The sequence below is a fragment of the Mastomys coucha genome, unplaced genomic scaffold (genome assembly GCF_008632895.1).
Source record: "Mastomys coucha isolate ucsf_1 unplaced genomic scaffold, UCSF_Mcou_1 pScaffold4, whole genome shotgun sequence".
Taxonomy (NCBI): Eukaryota; Metazoa; Chordata; class Mammalia; order Rodentia; family Muridae; genus Mastomys; species Mastomys coucha.
The window spans coordinates 44,159,988-44,167,045 of NW_022196910.1; positions in this window are offsets into that span (position 1 = coordinate 44,159,988).

A 7,058-nucleotide genomic window follows, 5' to 3' on the forward strand; every position below is an offset into this window, starting at 1 on the left:
AGAGAGAGAGAGAGAGAGAGAGAGAGAGAGAGAGAGAGAAAGAGAGAGAGAGAGAGAGAGAGAGAATCTTTTACAGAGACCAAATCTTGCCAAGCCAAGAAACAAATTATTCTTCAGATCTTTTCAGTGAGTCCCCTCACGGTGCTGGTTCCCCAAATGACGTGTCCCCAGAAGCAAGCACAGTTCCTTCTGTCTGTCTGTTATTTGTTTAGATGTTGGTCCTGGGTTTTGTCAGTGAACAGAGCAGTGCACGGGCCTCCTTATTACAGACATTCAACATCTACACAACAGGCCAGTCCATGATGCCAGGGAGCAGCCTGCTCTACTGAATACAGTGCCACTCAGAGAACAGACTACAGGGTAACATGGGATGTGGATGGGAGTGGGAGTGGGGTCAGCGCAGCATGGGACAGGGTGGGGTGTTGGGCGCTGTTGGGCACTGGCCAACACCAGCCACGTAAACTCCGTACATCTGCGCAACGCCAGCCACATAGGCATGTTTACTCTGCACATCTGCGTATGCTTGCCTTTCCTGCTGCACCCTCTCCAAATGGGTGACGCAGTGGTCAGCAGACACTGCTGAGCCAATCAGGCATCGACACATCCACACAATAGGGTTTATAAGCCTACCGCTCCAGAGGGCAGGGTCCTTCTCTCGCTTCAAAATTGGGTGCTCCTTATAAAGTGTGGTTGAGAAGAATCCTGCTGTTGTCATTGTCCTTCCTGCTGGCAGGTGGTTGCAACAGTGGGGAAGGGACAGCCGTGCAGCGTGGGATGGTGGGCACCAGCATAAGTCCGTTTGATAAGGTTTTAGCTTTTGTTTTGTTTCTTATGTGGCTGCAGTCAATAATTGTTATTACTACTAATAGTCAAAAGGAATTCAGGGACTTTGATATCTGGTGTGAGTCTGTGGGCTTGATTGCTGGCCACCTGTGGCAAGGCTTGTTGATCATCCCCCAGTGTCCCTAGGTGTGGCCGAGTGAGGCAAATAATGGAAATGTGTATATATATATATATATATATATATATATATATATATATGCACATCAGAGGAAAACATACTGGAATTGGTAGGCTCTTTCAACCATGTGGATTCTGGATGATCCAACTCAAGCCACCAGGCTTGGCTGCAAGCACCCTCACCCACTGAGCCATCTGGGTGGCCCATCACAGTATCTGCCTTGACCATACTGCCTTTACAGTAATATCCAGAGCCTGTTGTCAGCAACAACATCATGCCAAGGCCTCAGCCCCGCAGCAAGAACCCTGAGCACCAATGTCAGCCTTCCTATTTCCCATCAACAGCCTGACATCCTAAACACTCCAAGGCTCAAGGTCCCAGAAGGTCAAGGCCACACTGGGATACCTAATGAGACTATAATTCAAAAAACAATTTAAAAGGCAGAAGAGATGGTTCAGTGGAGAGAAAGACTAGTAACAAAGGCCCAGATACCACATAAAAAGCTGGATTCAGGGCTGAAGAGATGGCTCAGAGGTTAAGAGCACTGACTGCTCTTTCAGAGGTCCTGAGTTCAAGTCCCAGCAACCACATGGTAGCTCATGACCACCCATAATGAGATCTGGTGCCCTCTTCTGGCCTACAGGCATACATGCAGCCAGAACACTGTATATACATAATAAATAAATACATCTTAAAAAAGAAAAAAAGCTGGATTCAGTCATGCATGGATGTAATCCCAATAATCCTCTGTCAAGATAGGAGGTAGAGGCAGGAGGATTGCTGGAAGCATATGGACCAATTAGCTTGAAGGAAGTCTACCATTGGTTCTCAACCTTCCTAATGCTGTGACCCTTTAATACAGTTCCTCCTGTTGTGGTGACCCCCAACCACAAAATTATTTTCATTGCCACTTCATAACTGTAACTTTGGTACTGTTATGACTTGTAAATCTCAGTGTTTTCCCGATGGTCTTAGGTAACTCCTGTGAAACACCCTTCCAGCCCTAAGGGGGTTGCCACCCACAGGTTGAGAACCACTGCTTTAAACACATGCCCTCCATGTGGGCAGAAAGGTCCCGACTCTGTTTTCTAGATGATTTCTTTCTTGGGCTCTTTTCCTTCTGTCTGTTTGTTTTGTCCTATTCTGAGGTGTCTGTTTTGTCTTATTATATTTTATTATATTATTATTCCTTAGAAGCCTTACAGTTTCTTTTTTGTTGTTGTTTTTTGTTTTTTGTTTTTTTTCGAGACAGGGTTTCTCTGTGTAGTCCTGGCTGTCCTGGAATTCACTCTGTAGACCAGGCTGGCCTTGAACTCAGAAATCTGCCTGCCTCTGCCTCCCAAGTGCAAGGATTAAAGGCATGTGCCACCACTGCCTGGCTTCCTTATAGTTTCTTAATGAGAAAGAAAGGCAGTGGATCTGAATAGGAGGGGAGGTAGGGAGTAAGCAGGAAGTGTAGAGAGAGGGGAAACTGGATTCTGGGTATATTATTTGTGAAAAAAATTTTTCAATAAAAGGCCATGTAAGAATTGAGCAAATAGGGATAGCTCATAAAAATACCAAGGAACAAGGAATGTCCATTTAGCCTAAAGACAGAGCTTCAGAAAGGTTTACAGAGCAAACACCCATTCACAAGAAATGCCTGGTTCCAGGAAACATCCCCAGGAGGGTGGATCTCCCCCACCCCTCCTATGTGCAGTCAGTATCTCCCCCTCACCTGGGGCATAAAGGTCAATGAGAACAAAAGACAATGGGCTCCACCAATGAGAGATAACCAACTCATGCTATAAACCTATGTACTGAAGGGTATAAAAACCTATGTACTGAAAGGTATAAAAAGTGTGTGTGCTTTTGTTCCTGGTCGTCACCTTTGCTTTGAATGCAGGACGACCTCAGTACACTGGCAATAATAAATCTCATGCAATTTGCAGCGATCTCCCTCCTGATTCTTTGCGAGTAGGGGACCCACACCGGAATCTAACAGCCATTCCTGTCTCACATTAATATGTCCAAGATTAAGAGGGGTCTCCCAATAAAGTATGTCTTAAAAATCAAAAAGTAAATAAGACATATCTTAGGTATTAGTGGCGTTGCCCATCAGGGAGAAGGCAGGAAACCTGATCCTGGCTGGGGACTATCTGGTTTGAATGGAATGTGCCCTCCTACAAGTGGTCAGGTCAACTCCTGCTCCTGCCAGGGAAACCAGCCAGCTCCAGCTCTAACGGTGGTTTCTTTCTCAACCGTAGCTGGAGGCTTCCACATCGGCAAGCAAGACATTTCTGCTTTCTCACATCTGTCTAACCTATGAATCATAAATGCCCATGCCCAGGTTGACTCCCAGGGCCGAGAGTGCCCCCTGGTGGCCATATGACTAACTTACTTCTCTTCTACTGGGGACTAAAGCTAATAGTCATTCCCAGCAAGCTCTCTGGTGAGCTACACAACGGATCTGCCTCACCCAGAAGTGAGTATTTGGATGTTGATGACTAATAGTAAACGCGATCCAAATGCATCATCAAAATCTTACTCAGATTGTCCCCTTTAAGGCTCACACAAATTCTATGAAGTCTGTCATCCTGCAGATCACAGTTCAGACTGCTTGTCTCTGGGACGCCCAGTCCCCTCTTGTATATTTTAAAGATTTTTTACGTGTATGAGTACTTCATCTGTATATACATATGTGTACCACGTGTGTGTCTGATGCCTGCGGAAGAGATTCTGGATCCCCTGGGACTGGAGTTAGAGTTTGTGAGCTGCTATGTGGGTGCTGGGAATTGAATCCTGGTCCTCTGGAAAAGCAGCCAGTGCTCCAGACCGATGAGCCGACTCTCCATCCCAAGAGTACTCTTAAGGACACTTTCCACCAAACACTTTCTACCTCCCATTTTGACCCATGATTCGTCTCTGATTTCTACAGATTTGCATTTCCAGCAACAGGTGTTTCTTTGGACATCCAGGTCAGCCTGACCTGGAGTTTATGCCAGCATTTCTTTCCTGTCCCAAAAGGCCCCGGGGCACTACCCAGAAAGAGTCAGGGTTTCTAAGGAACAGGTCATGTGGGACAGGTCAGGTGGGGGTGGGAGGGCATCTGAATGCACCTTCTCCCAGCAGGTATTCTAGAGGGGACAGCTGGGGGCTTGGGGCTGCCTCTGTTCCAGCACTGGATGTTAAAGAGCCTAGTCTTAGGCTCAGAGCTTGGTGAGCCCTGGACAGCCAGAAACCGGGCCTGAGAGTCTGGGGAAGTGTTGCTATGGACAACAGAGGGATGTGGCTCTCTACAAACCTTTCCCACTTTTCTTCAGTTTCTTCAAAAGCAGCTCCCTCTTGTTGAAGCCTCTGGGCCTCACATGGAGACTGAGACACCTCCTGCTGGATGCAGCCACTGCAGCTCAGATCATCTGGCATGTCCAGTTGTGGCTTGTCTCAGAACTTGCAAGTGAATGAAAAAAAAATGAAATAAAAGGAGGAGGACTTGTCTACTTCTCAAGTATGGAAAGTATTTTTATTGTATAAGGGAGAAAGTAGGCAGAGAGAAGAGCCCAGGCCAAGCACGGCCAGCAGACCAAACCAGACTGCAAGAGGGGTACGCTGGGAGAAGCGGGATGAGGGAGAGCAAGAGAGGAGCCACGGGCTAAGGCAGCCCAGGCCAAGAGGCCAAGAGAATAAATAAAGAGCAGACAGAAGGACAGGGAAACCAAAATGCCTGGATTAGGCAGGAAGGAAGGGCAGATGGGGGAAGGGCAGCCCAGCTCCTGGGCTGAAGAAGTTTAGGGTAGTGGGGCAGAGTATGGAGCAATATCCTGTACCAAATAAGGATGAGGGATGCTAGGAGAGCTTGGCAGCCATTTGTCCCGGGTTTAAGGCCTTACAGCAAGCCTAGGGAGCAGGGAATCTGAGAGGGCCCGCCTGCTGCTGCCTACCCGTTCCTGTCTTCCAATGTCTTCTCAGTAACACAGCAAGGACTCCACTAGAGCCAGGGCTAAATTATGACCACATGGAGGGCAGCCATGATGTGGAAACTCAGTCCCAGAGCCCCTTTGCACGGGCTTACACTCTCATCTTCATCTAAAAGCAGTAGCATCTAAGGAGCAGCCTGGGTGTGGTATTTAAATAGGACCATATAAAAAGCCCTCCATGGGCTGGAGAGATGGCTCAGGGGTTAAGAGCACTGACTGCTCTTCAGAAGGTCCTGAGTTCAATTACCTGCAACCACATGGAGGCTCACTACCACCTGTAATAGGATCTGATGCCCTCTTCTGGTGTGCCTGAAGACAGCTACAGTATACTCATATAAATAAAACAAGTCTACAAAAAAACAAAAAAACAAAAAAACTGCAGAATCTGCCCAAAGTAAACATCATTTTTTGCCAAGAACCTCAAGTGTTTCCTGAAAGAGGTCCAGACTAAGCCAAGTGTCACACTATTGTTTATCTAGTACGGGTAAGCTAGACCTGTTCTATGTGCTTTGTGTGAGTCACATCACACTATCCCTCGTATCTATCCAAGGACATAGAGGCGCTGCTGCTCTCTATGTTTTACAAACTAGGAAATCAAGACGAGTTAACGACCCACCTCAGCTGCATGGTAAAATATTTGCCTAGCATTGCATAAGCCCTTCGGTTCAGTCCCAAACATTAAAAAACAAAAGCAGGGCTGGAGAGATGGCTTAGCGGTAAAGAGCACTGCTGGGGGAGGAGCTGAGAGTTCTACATCAGGATCTGCAGGCAGCAGGAAGAAACACTGAGCCCCTAGGCCTGCCTTGAGTTTCTGAGACCTCAAAGCCCATCCCACGACGCTCTTCCTCCAACAGAGCCACACCTACTCCAGTGAGGCCCCACCTCCTTAATAGTGCCACTCCCTACGGCCCTAGAGTGGGGGAAGGGGCATATTCACTTAAACGACCGCAAAGTGGGAAGGACAGGAAGCATATAAGAAATCTCTCTAATTTTCCGCTCAATCTTGCCACGGACCTAAAAACTATTCTTAAAAGTTTACTTTTATGGACTGTGGATGTAGCTCAGTGACAGAGCACTTGGTACTAGCATGTGCTAGCCCCTGAGTTCAATCCCCGACATCACAGAAAGAGCTAAGTTTTCTAACTGAAAACAAAACAACACCAAAAAATAGACCTCCAACGCAGGAAGCTTGGCTCCAGAGAGCATCTCTTGACCAGTATGCTGTGCCAGCCTACAACCGTTATAACTAGAAAAGGGAAATCCCAACTTCTGATAGAACTCAAAAAGAAAAATGTGTGCCAGCAGAGAGAGGCCTGACCAGGGAGATTGTTAAACTGGACCAAGCAGCTCTCTAACCCAGGCTGCTGGGGACACTCCTCCCTCACGAGTGGTGTTTGCTGTTGAACCCCTGAAGTGTCTCAGGAGGCCAGCACCCCCAGGGCCTCTGGTCAGAAAAGCAGCTGTGAGTCATCTGGACCCTGGGAACCGAAAGCTCTCTTCGTCTGCCAGAGCAGCCTCCACTCTGGCTGTCCTAGTTTTAGACAGAGGTGTTCTTTCCAAACGAGTGCTTCTGACCAAGGAGCAGGTTGGTGCTATCCTACTTTTAAGACCATTGTTCAAAAAGAAAGACCATTGTTCAAGACAAACAAAAAGAAAAAAAAAAGGCCAACCAGGGGAACTATCAAGCATAGCTTTACACCCCAGGGAGTTCAGAAGTATGGGGCATGGAAGTATAGGTCATGGAAGGTGCTTATTAATCAAACAGTTAACAGCTTGCCAACTTCTCTAAGAATGCCATTCAAAGCCAACAAAAAAGCAAATTTTGCTATAAAAGAAGCAAGTATCTGGATGGGAAACCATGTTCATTCTCTGCAGCTCTGACAACTCAAGAAAATCTCATTTAAAAGAGGTCGAGGTGGGGCTGGAGGGATGGCTCAGAGGGTAAGAGCACTGACTGCTCTTCCAGAGGACCTGAGTTCAATTCCCAGCAACCATATGGTGGCTCACAATCACCTGTAATAGGATCCAATGCCCTCTTCTGGTGTGTCTGAAGCCAGCTACAGTGTACTCATATATATAAAATAAATAAATCTTTAAAGGGAGGGAGAGAGGGAAAGAGGGAGAGAGGGAGAGAGGGAGAG